Source organism: Etheostoma spectabile, unplaced genomic scaffold (genome assembly GCF_008692095.1).
Source record: "Etheostoma spectabile isolate EspeVRDwgs_2016 unplaced genomic scaffold, UIUC_Espe_1.0 scaffold00019161, whole genome shotgun sequence".
NCBI lineage: Eukaryota > Metazoa > Chordata > Actinopteri > Perciformes > Percidae > Etheostoma > Etheostoma spectabile.
This window is the reverse complement of record NW_022604715.1, coordinates 7,886-25,957: the sequence shown is the minus strand read 5'-3', so window position 1 is coordinate 25,957 and position 18,072 is coordinate 7,886. Positions and strand designations below refer to the sequence as shown.

At 39.2% G+C, this 18,072-nt stretch overlaps 1 non-coding gene across 1 annotated transcript; it reads right to left on the bottom strand.

Moving 5' to 3' along the window:
* Positions 1 to 3,863: 3,863 nt before the first annotated feature.
* Positions 3,864 to 3,936, bottom strand: trnav-aac (transfer RNA valine (anticodon AAC)). Its single transcript has one exon. It is a non-coding gene; the product is annotated as a tRNA-Val (tRNA).
* Between the last annotated feature and the right edge of the window lie 14,136 nt (positions 3,937 to 18,072).

The following is an 18,072-nucleotide window of genomic DNA, read 5'->3' as shown; positions in this document are numbered from 1 at the left end:
GTACTGGATCCACAATATTAAGTGATGAGTGGCGGGCCTACCGTCAGGCTCTGCCGGCATTTGGATACAAGCATTACACAGTTAACCACAGTGTGGCATATGTCAATGCTGAAACGGGTTGCCACACTCAACACATTGAGAGGGCCTGGAGGAGCTACAAGGAGACAATTGGTAGACTCCGAGGGAATCGCAAGGAGGATCTGCTCAGAGACCTTTGATTGTGATCGAGTGGAATGAATGGTTGGGTAAAAAACACCATAATGGTCCACTGGGACGCCTGCTCCACGATATTGCTAAGCAATACAAATAGAAATAAATTGTGTCAAGTTTCTGGAGCTTGTTAAAATATTATCAGTGCACAATAATCACTGTTTTATGGACCACTAATAAAAGATTTAAGTGTACCAAATAAAGTAACTTGATGCTTTATACACTTATTTATAATTAACTCATTATTATAGACCACCCACCAGTTGCAACTTTATAATAGGCATTACAATAATTCTTATTGACATTTTACAAAGTATTTTACCAACTATTTAACAAGGTATTATAGTCATCTGTTGCAACTTTATAATAACATCCAGACACTGTTTATAGATTGTTTATAAAGTATTTATTAACTATTTAACAAGGCATTATAGTCATCTGTTGCAACTTTATAATAACCATCCAGACACTGTTTATAGAAGGTTTACAAACCAACTAGTAACCATTAATAAAGTATTTTATATTATTATGTTTATTAATGCATATTCACATCAACTTTCTTTTAGATTAATGCATATACACATCAACTTTCTTTTAGATTAATGCATATACACATCAACTTTCTTTTTAACATGTTGGGAGTATAGCTCCCGGCCCCGGGACGTATCCTCGCCGTTTTTCGGAAGTGCTGACTTCCCTCATAAATGCAAGCATTAAACCGTCATAAACACGCTCAAGCCATACACCATTTAAAAGCTTAAAGTCTCATGATTCTATCGAGCCCACACACAAAGCAATAAGGTGACTCACAACGGTTATAAGCATGTTCTGAAGTAAAGAAAGACAGAAAGATTCGAGTCTAATCGAGTGTGTTTTCCTACCTGTCTCCTTGTGTCTTTAATCACAGCGGTGAAAGATCGCCAAAAACTTTTTTTTACTACATCGCCAACACTCCAAGGTATTAGAATATCCAAGTCTTGTAATCCATAATTACCTGGTCCCCTCACAATCTTGTAGTTTCAGCCCAAGTTTTGACGTAGAGAAATCTAGATAGTGCATCATTTCTTGGGTTTGATTGAACTTTTTTCACCACTAGACTCTCTGGCTTCTGCAGATTCCACTGAACTTTGTTCCCAGCCAATAGCATCAGTCTATCTCAAGATACCCCCAAGCTAAGCCAATGAAATCTCACAGTCCCCATTGGGCCCACGTGGGAATGATTGACAGTATATCCCACCAGTTAGAAAAAGACGTCATAAAACTGGCCTCCCTGTGTAGCCAATAAGGAGACGAGTTGATTGATATCAAACATAACCAGAAAAAACTAACCCTGTGATGGCTCCACCTCTGTCAAAGTAAAAATAAGGCCTTCTTATGGCATTTCACCATTTCATCAAATTATGATTACTTATTTCTATAAATCTATGTATGCAGTTTTTTCAGGTATATGTGTGAGTGATGTGGATGTGTTTTTGTATTTCAGAAGTTTTGTATTTAGCACTTTTTTGGCTTTTTTAGAAATAAGACAAACGCACAGACATATCTGTAGAAATACATTCATATAAAATCCATTTTATAAGTAATTTTCTTCTGGATTTTTTCTGTTCTAAGTTGAGACATGTGGCTAGGGTACTATTGTAGTATATAGCCCATGTAATATGCTTACAGTAGTGCTTTTTATTAATTTTTCAGATGATTTACTTGGACGGAAATAGAAATTCTGTGTTCTAACCTGTGTAGCTCTGTGTCAGTAAGGCCTAGTGTCACAATGCCACTAGAAACAACAAATTGAGAGTGTTAGCTTCACAATGACCTCAGGGTCATCACAGAGGGCCAAAGCATGTGGGAACTGCGTCACTTTTTTGGGGGTAAAAATTTAGGCGAGAAAATCATATATTTTTAAGTGTATCTGAAGAGGTTTTAACCGGCATGTTATTTAAGCATGCAATTGATATGAGTTGATCAGAAATTGTTATATTTATTGCTGATTTGAAAACTATTTACATGACAGCATCGAGCTTCAGATCACTGGTGTTGTCATGGTAACAAACAAACTGTATACAGAACGTTTTGCAACAATGAATACACAAACACTTGCGGTTGCAATTATGAAGTAAAATGTAATGAACAAGAGTTTTCATACTCAATATAACTTTCTTTTTTTAACTTTAATTTTTTATGATCATTGTGACTTTTTTGTTTTTGGTTCTTTTTATTTTTTTATTTCGACACCAGGTATGTGTGTGTGTGTGTGAGTAAGAGAGAGACACAGAGAGAGAGAGAGAGAGAGAGAGAGAAGAGAGGGGTGGGGGGGGTGGGGGGGCAGCTGGCAGTTAAAAAAAAAAAATCTCCGATGGCAGAGACGCAACGGGAGTTTCATTTAAACCAAGCAGCATGTCTGAAACCCACGTTCACCAGAAATCTACTGGTTATTATGTAAGGACTACAAATCCCACGTTCACCAGGAATCTACTGGTTACTATGTAAGGACTACAAACCCCACGTTCACCAGAAATCTACTGGTTACTATGTAAAGACTACAAACCCCACGTTCACCAGAAATCTACTGGTTACTATGTAAGGACTACAAACCCCACGTTCACCAGAAATCTACTGGTTACTATGTAAAGACTACAAACCCCACGTTCACCAGAAATCTACTGGTTACTATGTAAGGACTATAAACCGAAGTTAAAAACAAACCTGAAGCTGAAGAAACCCTAAACGTTAACGGAACAGATCCGCAGACCCGACTGACTGAAGGAGCGGGAGAGAGAGCGAGAGAGAGAGCGAGAGAGAGCGCATTTCTCCATGTTCTGTGTGTGTGTGTGTGTGTGTGTGTGTGTGTGTGTGTGTGATTGATCCGAGCTTGTTTGTAGGCGGGGGGGCGCTGTGACTATCACAGAACGCTGCGCGGCCAGTTGAGGAGTTTTATTCAATCCGAGCACGGATATTGACTCATATTACTCGGATAATACTTGTACTCGGCAAAAGTGCTTTATCCGTACCGGATACTCGTTTCAGCCGGATACTCGGATCATCCCTAATATAAACATCAACTTTCTTTTTCATTAATGCATATACACATCAACTTTCTTTTTATTATATCATCACCATTCCTTTTGTCTTCATCAAAATTCATTTTGACATCAACTTTCTTTTTAATAAATGCATATACACAACACATTTCTTTTTTATTAATGCATATACACATCAACTTTCTTTTATATTAATGCATATAAACATCAACTTTCTTTTAGATTAATGCATATACATATCAACTTTCTTTTTGATTTATCAACACCATTCATTATATTATTATCACTATTCATTACGAAATCAACTTTCTTTTTAATAAATGCACATACACATCAACTTTCTTTTAGATTAAGGCATAAACACATCAACTTTCTTTTTCATTAATGCATATACACATCAACTTTCTTTTTAATAACTGCATATACACATCAAATTTCTTTTAGATTAATGCACATACACATCAACTTTCATTGATATTAAAGCATAAACACATCAACTTTCAAATAGGTCCAGACCATCTTCTGTGATGTTATTTACAGAAACCCGAAAATTCCCACCAAGAGCAAGCACTAGGCGAAAGAGGCAAGGAAAAACTGAGCCAGCACAAAGAAATGTGTTTCCACCCTGTTTCGAACAGGGGACCTTTCGCGTGTTAGGCGAACGTGATAACCACTACACTACGGAAACTGATGAAATGCATTTATTTTGCATATTTGTGGGAAAATGCACCATTTTTATTTTACTGCAAATGTTCAAAAAGCTACAAAATAGAGATTTTAAACTAGATTCAGTCACAGATGCTTTGTCATGGATTTGAATGACAACAAATATGTAGTAAACCTAAATATTTCTACATGCATTGACTGTGGTCTGAATGTTGGAATAGCGCCACCTATTTCTTGATGTGCCAAATATTAAGCTTGGGCATTCCTCGTTAGTATAATGGACAGTATCTCCGCCTGTCACGCGGAAGATCGGGGTTTGATTCCCCGACGGGGAGATTTTTCTACCAGCTAACCGATGCAAGGCCTCGAGGAAGTCCCGGCGACCGCGTGGGACTACTCGGGAAAGTGGGCTTTGGCTCAAGCTGTGTTCAGCATGGAAGGAGAACTCCTGATCCTAAATGGGCACAACTCCTGGACGTGAACAAAACGTCACAAGGTGCCGCAGGAGTTGGGAGAGTGTCAAGTCTAGCCACCTTGGAATTCCATTTATGCTCTTTGCAGACTATGTGGTTCATTTGGCTTTATCAGGCATTGATCTACAGCTTCCACTGGGGTGAATCATGAGGGGGAAAGCGTGCCTTGGCTCAGGCTGTGTTCAGCATGGGAGGAGAACTCCTGACCCTAAATGGGAATATCGTCAAGCGATGGAAAAAGCATATCTACTGGACATGAACAGCACCTCACAAGGCGCAGCAGAAGGTGGGAGAGTGTCAAGTCTGGGCACCTTATAATTCCTCTTCTTTTTTTTCCAGATTATGTTGTTCTGTGGGCTTCATCAAACAGTGATCTACAGCACCCACTGGGGCAGATTGAAGTCCAGTGTCAAGCATTCGTAATCAAAGTCAGCCCCTCCAAATCTCAAAGCTCAGGATTTCTCCCATCGGGTTGGGAGTCAATTGCTGTCCCAAGTGAAGACGTTCTTGTATCTCAAAAGCTTATTTCAAACAGTGCAACTTGTTCCAACACAAAAACCACAATACTACTGAAACTTTGGATGGTCGCCTCCGCCTCTCACACGGAAGACTGGGGTTTTATTTCCCGATGGGGAGATCTGTCTACCAGCTGCTAATTATTTTCTTTATTATCAGGTTGCTTAAAAGAGTCCATAAAGATTCTTCAGCTGATCCAGAATGCTGCAGCACGTGTTCTGATAGGAACCAGGAAAAGAGATCACTTCTCTCCGGGTTTGGCTTCTCTGCATTGGCTTCCTGTAAAATCCAGTTTAGAAGTAACAAATGCATGGACTAGTTTTTCTGCATCATTTTTAGACAGGATATTCCTGAATTCCTGAATGTAATGTAATTACTACTTCACTATGGAAATTGATTTTTGCAATATTACATCGGTGAAAAAAAGCAGCACTAATAATCTAATAACACCATTACAGAGATAAGTCCTTTGTCTGAGGCAATTAGACAACTGAACTCTAAATCCTGACTCAAATCCTCAAATAAGCTGTTGCTATGCAGAAAGTCACACAGCTGTTTGGGGACTGCTTTCTCAAGAATCTTAGAGAGAAATGGAAGGTTGGACATAGGTCTGTAGTTGTCTAAAACATCTGGATCAAGGTTGGGCTTTTTCAGAAAAAGGTTTAATTACAGATACTTTAAAGTGCTGTGGTACATAGCCTGTAAGTAAAGACAGATTGGTTATATCTAGTAGAGAACTGTTGACTAAGGGTAAAACTTGTTAAAGTTGGGTAGGGTCTAATAGGCAGGGTGATGGTTTAGATGAAGAAATAAAGCTATGGGAATGCTTGGCTCAGTAGAGCTGTGACCTTGCATCAGCCTGGCTACAGTACTGAAAAGAAACCTGGGGTTGTTCCTATTTTCCTCTATTAATGACGAGTAGTACGCTGCTCTGGCATTACGGAGGGCCTTCCTATACGTTTTAAGACAAACCTGCCAAATTATACGAGAATCTTCCAGTTTGGTGGAACGCCAACTCTTCTCAAGTTTCCGCGATATTTGCTTTAAATTGCTAGTTTCAGTGTTATACCATGGAGCAAACCTTCTTGGTTTCATCATCTTCTTTTTAGAGGGGCAACAGAGTCAAGTGTCATTCGCAGCGAGCCTGCTGCACTATCAACAAAATGATCGATATGGGAGGGACCGAAATTAGCATAGGAGTCCTCCGTTACTTTGTGACTTGGGAATGAATTAAATGCTAATGGAATCGCATCTTTCAATTTTGCTACAGCACTATCAGATAGACATCTTGTATAGAAGTTTTACCTACTGGCGTGTAGTTCAGCAGAATAAACTCAAAAGTTATCAAACAGTGGTAAGATAAAAAGGGATTCTGTGGGAACACTATCAAATGTTCAATTTCAACACCATACACCAGAACAAGATCAAAGTTGAGGTTAAACGGTGAGTCGGTTTATGAACACTTTGAGAGAAGCCAATAGAATCTAATAGAGAGATAAACGCAGTACTAAGGCTATCATTCTCATCGTCCACAGTTGACCTCGTCCTGCCAGGCCTGTCTCCTGCTCTTGTCCTCCTCTTTAATGGATCCATTGAACCCATTGAACTCTGAGCTCCAGTGGCGTCTGACTGACTCTGTGAGGTTTTTGTCTTGGACCAACCTTTCCTTAAGAAGGCGGATCTCTTCATCCTTGAGTTTCTGGTCCTACTTTAGGTTTTTCCTCATGGATCTTTCTGACTGTAGAGCCTCGAGGATTTTCCCCTTTTCCTCCACCAGGCCAGCATTCACTGAGACCAGCTCCTCGTTTTGGTTTTGGACCTCCAGAAGGGCTTTTCTCAGGTCCTCAAGCCAGGCGCTGGTCGCCATGATAGCCACGGAAAATACTTTTGAATACATTTAACGATATTTCTTGCGGTACTGGAGTATTTTGTACTATTACTGCTGTATTGCAGTTTAGAAAAGTGTTTTGAGTTTTGAGCTCTGTTCCAACAAAGACGTGTCTCTTAATGGAGGACAGGGTTCAAGTGAAAGGTTGTGTCTCTCGGTAAGATACAGGGTCTGTGTTCAAAGCCACAGAACGTCATGAAAGGACGTGTGATGTCACACGCATGTGACAGCACACTGAACCTTCTATATCAGTGTCATTAGAGAATGTGTGATGTCACACATTCTAACCCTTCTATGAATCTTAATCTTCTCCATAAAGGACATAAAGGACGTAAAGATATACTTTTAGTTTTCAGAATAATGTAATCTGTAATATTACAGTATAACTCCAAAGAATATTGGAATTAAAAGCAAATAGCAAATAAGCTGTGTGATCAAATGTGATTTTGCACGAGCACAAGACACAATAGTCACCTCCAGCTACTATGAGAAAGATGGAATTAGGTGCTGATGACGTTACTACGGTGACGTTTCCCGGGTTGTAAACCGTTCAGATGGACAATAAATGAGAATCTGTCTTTAATCACAGAACAACGTGGTAGTACAGTGTGTGTGTGTGTGGGTGTGTGAGTGAGAGAGAGAGAGACAAATATAAAAAGCTTCAAGTTAACTCTAATAATATAATCATATTGTTTCTTCTACTTATTAAATTATCTGACTTTACTGCCACTATCTGTTTCTGCTTCTCTACCATATTTATAGTGTGTGATTTGCATAATACCAATCATAGCCTACATCACATAAAAAACTACCTCTGTCCCTGTTCTGTTTTTAAAGACACAACATTAGGTTTTTCAATCAGATTGATAGTCAAACTGGAAATGTCCCCGTGTTTCTCCATTTTTGGGGATTATGTTCACAGTTTTGATCATAGACGTCTGGTGACTTTATAACATCTCAGAATATTCTATTACTGTTCTGTGTCATAGCTACATGTATGACCTTTGCAACAAAAGAACGCGAAAAATCAGTTCTGTATTCAGTGAGGTATGATGTATTAAATGCGCTGACACCTCATTGCACCTGCCAAACACGTTCCACTGAGTGGAGCTGGTGACTGATCCAAGATGGCGGCCCCACGTCTCGTCAGCGCCAGTAGGCAGTAGGGGTCAATGCGGCGTCTGCTCTTTATATGTCTACGGTCATAACTGCCTCAGAGAGGCATGACAAACTATTATCACAGGTTTCATGTTTATAGCTTTTACTGTGGCAGACATGTTGCAATTCTCCCACTGAAATGCATTGACTTTTTATAGAAAACCAATAAACGGTGATTATAGCGCCCCATAAGGGCCAAACTTCACCAAATTTGGTACAGAGCCAAAAGAAAAAGTGTATTTGCATCTCCTGATCACAGCACGACTAACTGTACTGCTAGTTGGAACATAACTGACAAAAAAGTTATTCATTTGAAAGAAAAATGTGAGAGAAGTGAATGTACTCCTTCCCCATCACAATCCAGTTCTACTAAAAAGAAAAAGTTCAGTAAAAAGTAGTTTTAGCTCTGCTGTAAAGTGGGACTTACCTCTCCAAAGGGTTGGATGGAAATGTACTGGAACTCTGTCAGTGTTCTAGTTCTGCTGTCAGTTCAGTCGTTTGGTTTGGATTTGATTTTTAAATAAAAACATTGATGGAATGGAACTAAGTGCATTTCCTTACACACTAAAAAACGCTGGGTTATTTTAATAACCCAAATGCTGGGTTAGGGCTGTTGGGTAGGGTGACCAGACGTCCCCGGTTTTCGGGGACAGTCCCCGATTTTGGCTACCTGTCCCCGGCTGGATCTGTCCCCGGAAATGTCCCCGTTTTTTTCAGTGTGACTGAAAGACCCGAAATTGGAATGAAAGAAAGAAAAAACTAACAAAACGATGTATCAATGTCAAAGGAAAATATGTCCTCAGTAGTTTTTGTTGGATCTGATTCTCAGTGAGCTGTTGCAGAAACAAGCCTTGAGCAAAAAAGCAAAAGCTGTTTGTAGTTCAGTAAACATTACAACATTATGAAATATTGAGACTTTCTATCTTGAAATATTAGGACTTTCTATCTTGAAATATTAGGACTATTAGGACTTTACATTTTGAAATATTAAGACTTTCTATCTTAAAATATTAGGACTTTCTATCTTGAAATATTAGGACTATTAGGACTTTCTATTTTGAAATATTAAGACTTTCTATCTTGAAATATTAAGACTTTCTATCTTGAAATATTAGGACTTTCTATCTTGAAATATTAGGACTATTAGGACTTTCTATTTTGAAATATTAGGACTTTATATCTTGAAATATTAGGACTTTCTATCTTGAAATATTAGGACTATTAGGACTTTCTATTTTGAAATATTAGGACTTTCTATCTTGAAATATTAGGACTATTAGGACTTTCTATTTTGAAATATTAAGACTTTCTATTTTGAAATATTAAGACTTTCTATCTTGAAATATTAGGACTTTTTATCTTGAAATATTAGGACTTTTTATCTTGAAGTATAAGGATGGATTTTTTATCTTGAAATATTAGGACTTTCAATCTTGAGGTGTAGTGGAGTAGGAAGTAGCAGCAGGGGTGGGTCTAGGATCACACCTGGGGGGGGGCTACGCCCCTAATAAGAACAGCTCTAGGTCTAGTGTCCCCATTTTAAGTTTTACAAAAATAAAAACATTACTTGTTTTGTAGGTAAATACACTTCTGAGCTGAAAATGTCCCCGGATTTTGTCTGAGAAATCTGGTCACCTTACTGTTGGGTCTTATGTTGGGTTGATTTAAACCAACGTTGGGTCAAAGACTGTGACCCAACATGATGGGTCAAACCAGAGCGGCTCATTCTTCCGCCATTTCTGGACAGAAGGCCCCGGGACGTCGACGACCACATGCCCCGGTAAGTGGTAGGAACCTTTATGACGGTAAAACTATACAAATATGTGAGAATAACCAGACAATTTGGTTCCTGTAAACACACTAATACCCTTACACGGAATGAATTAACTATATAACGTTATGAGTAGCTGTTATTTAGCGTCCCGTTGTTGACGCAATTGACAGTTAGGATGACAAAGGGAAAAAGGACCGTTAGCTAGCGCTAACGTTATAGCCTGAGCTCTAAAACTATAAAACATGAAAATAATGCAAAACAGGACAATGATAAAGTAAAGAGACTTGTTATCTCTTATGTGTTAAGCAGTCTAACAGTTACAAGGTATGTTTGTGTTTAGGGTTACTTTTGTATTGTTAATATGTAGCTATGGTAATGCTATTAACTTAGCTGTCTGTATGATTAACCGTAACGTTAGTTCACTTTAGCTAACGCTAGCTAGCGAGCTATAAGGCTAGCGCTATAGGACGTTAACGTTAGCAATTAGCTAACTCTTAGCTCAAACTCATCTTGTATATTGCTAGCTAACTGCCTCTCCTCTAACGTAATTCCTTACACGGAATGAATTAACTATATAACGTTAACGTTATGAGTACAGTAGCTGTCATTTAGCGTCCCGCACGTCATAGACACACTTGACAGTGAGGATGACAAAGGTAAAAATAGGTACGCGCCTATCTCCGCTGTCACGGCTGCTATTTTAGTTCCGGTCAAAGCGACTTCGGATTTCATCAGACGCGTGCGGTGTTACAGAAAAAAATGCTTCTCTTGTTTTGTTGATGGTGGATTTTCCGTGTTTTTTATCGGTAACACCACCGGAAGAACCATAGATACCTTCTCGTTCAGTCACCTTCTTTCCTGTTGAAATGTACTGGCCGCGTGAGCGCCGTCAAAAGTGTGTTGCTCGTAAAATCGTTGTCGTTTTTGCCAAAGGTGAGTAAAAACATTCTTGAAATTGTAATATACATTTAGTTTAATTGCTAAACTACAAGTGAATGAAATTTCAATGAATTTGAATGACGACCTCGGGAGTTTCACCACCCGCAAAATCTGCTTCAAATTCAATGGACAGATAATGACTGTGAAGCAGCCATACTGTTTTATGTAGTAGATGTATATTTTAGAATGTGTGCGAAATAATTTCTCGTGTCAAATAGTAAAGCTATAAAAGTTGTTTGTTAGATGGAGCTATTTTCATTGCAGAAAATGAAATAGAAAATAGTTACTGAAGTGTTTCTGGAGGGGGGATATATGTTAACAGTGAACGACTGATGAGTGAGAGAGGAAGTCTTCATGGTCTAATGTAGTTAGTGTGACTAATGAGGTTTTCCTCATTTATGCCACATTTATGCCACATTTAGACCACAACATTTAAGGGAGGACTCAAATGTGTGTAAAATACTGTTAACAAAAACGAAGTGTCTTCCACTTACACATTTTTTTCTGGTGTATTCAGCAAAAATGCCAAAGGTCAAAAGAAAGAAAAAAATATGTTCAGAGAAGCTAGAGCCAGGAAGGGGCCGGTTGTTTTTGGAGGAAAACTCCAGTCAGCTGCCATCTACACATGATCAACTAAAGAATGGTCATCTGCTGTTACTTTATCATGTCTGCGACAAGTCTCCAGCCCAAACTGTGAAAGCTATCCAAAACATGCTCCACTGTACACTCAATCCCCATCACATAAACCAAATGGCAAAGAGAGTGCAGAAATTTGAGCACCACCTCACTCGTCAGTCAGACATGGACAGCTCCACAAAGGTAAGCATATACTGTTTTTTCTTAAATATCTGTATATGTAAGTGTTAATTGCCTGAAGTCTCTAATAATAATATAAAATATGAATATAAAATTATATTAAAATATATATATATATTTTTTAAAGATATGCCTTGAAGATTTTGTAAAATTCACAGCAGTCCCTGACATGTCTGATGTTCAAGCCGATGTAGTGATGTCTGAGGATCCCAGTCCTACTACGCCTTCCACTGAGTGTTCTTATCAAGAAAGAAGCCTTTCTTCCATCACTGATGTTGTTCCCAGCCCAGCCTTAGGACCCTTTGATCTGAACAATAGTCAGCCTCCCCATGGTGTTTATATGCATGATGACCCAAGTCCGCCTTCCACTGGAGATGTTGGACCCACTGATTTGGATTACACATTAAACACACCAGATGTTCAATCAACATCAAGTGAAAGTCCAACAGCCCTGATGAAAACAACGAAGTCCAAGGTCCCAGGCACCCCTGACACACCACTATCTATTCGTTCCTTACAGCGAAAGGGTTTGTTGACACCAAGGAAACTTAAGATGCAACAGGCATCTTATATCAAGAGCTGATATGAAGCAAAATTACTTGAACAAAGTGAAAAAATTAAGAGCTAAATTGAAGGTATCAGCACTCCAGGTTGTACGAGTAAAACATCTCAGACAACTTCTGAAACGGAAAGATGCATCATTAGCAAAAAAAGACTTAAAAATTGCTGAAATTCATTCCAGATGCTCCAAACTAGCCATAGTGAAGGAACTTTGTGATGTTAAAGGAAAACTAACAAAATTACAAAAAATGCACAAACGTTTAAAACAACACAATAAAACCCGAAGGAGGACAATTCGGGCACAAGGACTAAATCACGGACAAGGTGCTACCATTGTTGATTTGCAGGGCAAGCTCAGAGAAAAAAATGATGCTATCTGCCAGCTGCAATGTGACAATATGTGGTTACAGGATACAGTTAATGATCGGCAAAAAATAAATCCTCAAAATTAAAAAAGGAGGAGAAGCAGTATCCCACAGAAATGAGGATGCTTGTTTATGAAGCAATAGTAAATAATCTTCCTACTAAAAACATCCCCACTTTAATTTCTCAGTTTGCAAAGCGCACTGGTGTTGATATCGGAGATGTCCCACATAGGAGCACAGTGGAAATGATGTGCCGTGAACTTGGCACAATTTCAGATTTTCAAGTGGCTGAGCATATGCTAGAGAACAAGGATATGACATTAGGTTTTGATGCAACAACTCAGGAAGGTGTACACGTCAATTCAATACATGTAACCTCATCTGACAAGTGCCACATTATTGCAGTTGATCCATTGGCTGGGGGAACTGCAGAGGACTATGAAGTGCACATTAATCAGTCTGTAGACAATCTAGTCTAGGGTATATTGTGCTTTTCACAAAGTTGAGAAAATAAAGGACAACACCGTAGACTTTCCAAAGGTAAGGTCAGAAATAACTGCATCTGTTTCAAATACTATGACAGACAGGGCAGCTGTTAACCATGCCACTATTATAAGATAATTTGTTTATTAGTCCCCAATGGGGAAATTACTGCACTACACTCTGTGTACACACACTTTTTTGTTAGTACTCACACACAGGCCTGAAATACACACACATGCTCAGGACCTATACATGCACTATACATGGAGAGATGTCAGAGTGAGTGGGCTGCCGGCTGAACCAGCGCCCTGAGCGGGGTATGGTGCCTTGCTCAAGGGCACCTGGCAGTGCCCAGGAGGTAAACTGGCATCTCTCCAGCCACCAATCCACGCTCCCAACTTTTTGGGTCCATACAGGAATTTGAACCAGTGACCCTCCAGTTCCCAACCCAACTCCCTATGGACTGAGCTACTGCCATTGTACGATTAGAGAATTCCTGGGGAAAAATAATTACTGAATTAAATTGCCACCTACATCCACTAGAAACTATTGCTACTGAATGTCGCAAAGCATTGAAGCAGAAGGAACCATGTAACATTGTGAAGAAGATGTTGGGTTCAGATTGCATGGCTAATGATTTAGTGCTTGGCTTGAATAAATTCAGGTACAAAGATGCAGCAGGGGACCCAAAAGGATTTGTGATTGCATTGTCTAATGCCAAACTGCCTCGAGGTTTGCTGCCAAGATACAGAGGAAACAGACTCCATGTTATGTTCCTGATCTGTGAACGGCTTCATGAACACAGAGCATTCTTTGTGAAATTTCTTAACGGACAAACCTTTTCATGCAACAGGCGCAGAGGTGCCCTCCAACATGATTTTCAAAGTCCTGTTGCCATGGTGGAAATTCAGGTGCTTGGTCTTTTGGGGAAAGTGCTGACTGGGCCTTGGATGTCCAGATTTTACAAGGGCGCAGCCTCTGAAATCAGTCACATTGAAGGTTTAGTCATGGTAAAGGATGTTCTAGACAGGTTAGAGGTATTTTCACAAGATCCTCAACAAATTCTGTCTGTGACACATGATATGTTTGGTGCTGAGCCGTCCAGAAGTCCAGATCTTGAGGCTCTTCTGGTGGAACCTGTGGACAGAGATCTTTTTCTGTCAATGATGGAAGGATGTATGAATGCAGTCCACAATGTCCTCACATGGCAGTACAAGAGGTACTTTAACATGGATGTAAATGATCAGCTAAAAAAGGAGACAGAAAGTGCTCGTTTACATAACATTGATGCAGAGCAAGTGATGGGCATGTTTTCTGCTCTGAAGGACAAGGCACCAAATGCCACCTTGTGCTTCATCTCCTGTAAGATTCGTGCTCAGAAAAATAAAGTACTGGATTACCTAGATGGATTGACATCTGAAAAAAGAGAAAAACTGATTAAAGTTGCCATAACAAATGCAAAGAAACAGAGGCAACGGAGAAGAAAGAACTGTGCTGAAATTCAAGACGAAGTAACGAAGAGACTTGCAGCTAAACAGCAGCAAAGACTGGAAAGTGACAGGAAGAAGCTGGAGGCAAAACTGAAGAAGCCAGACTTTGATTTGAGCATTGAGTTCCCTGAGATGGATGAAGACTGCAGGTTCAGTGTTGATGAAATTATAGGGGGCAAGGTTGTGGGCAGAAGGATATGCCACATCTGGTTTGACAAGGACACAAAAAGTGAAACCATGTATTATGGACAAATTGATGCATATCTGAAGAAACAAGGAGGCACATACGTTATTGGCTATTGGCTTGAAGGACAAAATTATGAGGATGATGCCACCGATTATGAAATTTCAAAATATCAACTTGTATCCGATTTGATTCTGAAAGATTTGACCCTATCTTAATGAAATGTAATGTAACTGTAATACATAAAATAGTTATGTATTGAATGTCATTACACAAGGTATGAGTGGTATGCTGTTAATCACTTTCTAGTGTATAGAGTGGTGTGATGGCAATTACTTTACAGTTTTTTTTGTATTGTGTTTGTTTTATATGTTTGGTGCTGCAGTGGCTGTATTTCAAAACAAATTTCCCATTGGGACAAAGTTTACCTAACCTTTACCTAAGGTGGTACAAGTACACTGTTGTATTTGCAATAGTTTTAAATCTTTGTAACCTGTTTTTATAAGTGCTGTCTGAATAAAGATTATTATTCGGTGTAATTAGTGTAATTAGTGTTTGTTTTTATTTTTATATATTATGGTGTATCTGACTTTTCATAAGTAGAATATGTAGAGGATATGGCCAAAAGCTTATCCTAAAAAATTCAGATAAATATCTCAATAATTAAAAAGGTTATAGCAAAAAACGTTATTAATTTTAATGGAAAACAAGGGACCAAATAAAGTGACGACTTCCTAGTTTCAAATGGCCTTTATTTTGTTATTCTTGAACCCATAAACATGGTCTTGGTGTCATTTTAAAGGATTTTTCAAGCTCTTTCTATCTGAACAACTAGTTTTAACATTTAACCATGTTTAAAATTTTACTCACATACCTACTGATTGGGAATTATTGAGATTTGTCTTGCACAGCTACCAGAAGACTTACAGCTTTCAGACAGGTTGCTCACGTCACATCTACGTCTTCAAGCTCAGTTGGAGGCTGCGCAGTAACGCTCAGCATCACCGGGAAAGAGCTTCTAATAGACTTCACTGGTCTCCATGGCAACAACGGGACCTGTTGGTCCATTCCTTTAACTGTCTATGATCCCACCCCGATACACACCTGTTAGCTAGCCGCTAGCTCTATTGTTTACGAAACTCGTTTCCGGTTACAAACGCGGCTCTGTAGCTCGCGTTTACACATCATAACTCCCATAACTAACCCACCACAGCTTCAGTACACCCTACACACGGCAGAAGGAAACCGACTTTTGTCATTTTACCGAGTACCAACCTGGAAAGCAGAATTACGGCATCAGTGAGTGTGAAAACAAACCGCCATCCTCGTCTCCAAAGAGTGTCCGTCACCTGGGCACCGTGGTGTACCGATCCCCGCACATTGGTTCCGCTTTCTTTGTTTCCCCGCTACGTTAATATTGCTCACCAATAAAATTTGAAATTCGTACTAAACGCTACGCTGGTTATTATGTTATCCCTTAAGGGTGTATCACACATTCAAGCTGAAATAAATGTGGCGATATGCTGCTCTATACACGCTAAAAGTAGTGATTATTTACATGGAGTCTGGTGGAGATATGCTCCTCTGTACATGCTAAAAGTAGTGATTATTTACATGGAGTCTGGTGGAGATATGCTGCTCTATACACGCTAAAAGTGGTGATTATTTACATGAAGACTGGTGGAGATATGCTGCTCTATACACGCTAAAAGTGGTGATTATTTAATGGAATCTGGTGGAGATATGCTGCTCTATACACACTAAAAGTAGTGATTATTTACATAGAGTCTGGTGGAGATATGCTGCTCTATACACACTAAAAGTTGTGATTATTTACATGAAGTCTGGTGGAGATATGCTGCTCTATACACGCTGAAAGTAGTGATTATTTACATGGAGTCTGGTGGAGATATGCTGCTCTATACACGCTAAAAGTAGTGATTATTTACATGGAGTCTGGTGGGTTTGGTGATGGTGATTTCGGGGCTGTTTCATGTTAAACTAAAAGGATCTTACTCTTTAACTAAAGGTCTATCTCTGTAGGGATCCATCCCATAATATTATTAGAATAATAATCTGAGTCTGTCAGAGACAACAACTGAACCTTTAGTGGACGCAAACTTTACCTTTTAATTAGGAGTTGAAAATAAGACACAACCTTGGGTTCAACATGAGGGGGGGGGGACACTTCATTTTCTGCAACAATTTGTGTCTTTATGTATGTAAAGGAAATATGATAGTTATTTTGAGTAGGCTGCACTGAGGTACATAGTTTTTTATTATGGGGGGATGTATCAATCTCAGTAAAGAGAGACAACTGATGAATGAAATCATGATATGATCAAATAAAAAAAAAGATGAAACGTATAGATTTTTAAAAAGCATTTAGAAACATTAGACTATATGATGATTGTTTATAGAAACTTTTGTTTTCCACATTTTAAATATATTACAATATGATTTAAAATATAAAGGACATAATAGTGACCAATGACAGTTGACTATTTTTTAGATGTGACATATCATGAAGTGTTTTAGTCAAACAGTTCAAATGTTGATAACCAGAGATGAAACCAGATGAATGTTGTTGTGTTTGAGTCTCAGATCTGCTTCACAGTGCAGAGTGTGTGTGATGGTGAACAGACTGAACTTTGATTTCAGCAGCTGATCTTCAGTCAGTGTTTCTGTCCACAGGAGAGACTCTGTCCTGCAGAGGACACAGAGACACTGAGGAACCAGGCCAGAACCCAAACCTAGGATAGAGAGGCTGAGTGAATGTGGTGTAGAAGGTGATGAGGTGGATCAGTGAGTCAGAGGAGACTGTGTAGAAGGACAGAGAGCCAGCAGGAACGTCCATATACACTGCTACTCTGTTAGAGACAGGGCAGGAAGTGAGGGCTGATCTTCTGTTACTGTGCCAGACAGAGTAACCACCATCAGAGCAGACCAGACTCCAGGAATGATCATTACATCCAAACTAACAGTCTCTACTGTCTCCTTTCCTTCTGATTCCTCTGTAACTCACTGATATATCAACCCTTCCTCTCCTCTCGACCTCCCAGTAACAGTGACCAGTCAGACCATCTCTACACAGCAGCTGACACCAGTAGTTAAATCTGTCTGGATGATCAGGATATGACTGATCCTCCTTCACATTTGTCACCTTCCTGTTGTTGTCAGACAGTTTGAGGTCTCTGTGTACTGAGTTTCATCAAATGATGGACCTCTACTATCTGTCCACTAGATGGAGCTAACTGACCATCTAATGAGCTAAAGATCAGCAACTTGTACAGCAGCAGGTATCCAAGTGGCCTCCGTGTGACATATTACTTTTGTTACTTAAAGTACATTTAGCTGTTAATATTTACTACCTTAGTACTTTTTTTTTTCAATGCTTGACATTTACCTTTAGACTGTAGCCTATAGATATTGATTATATTATTAATATTATCGGTCTATGGGATTACCCCCTTTCTGGTTTACATGTCCCTGACTCTGCTGAATTACTTTA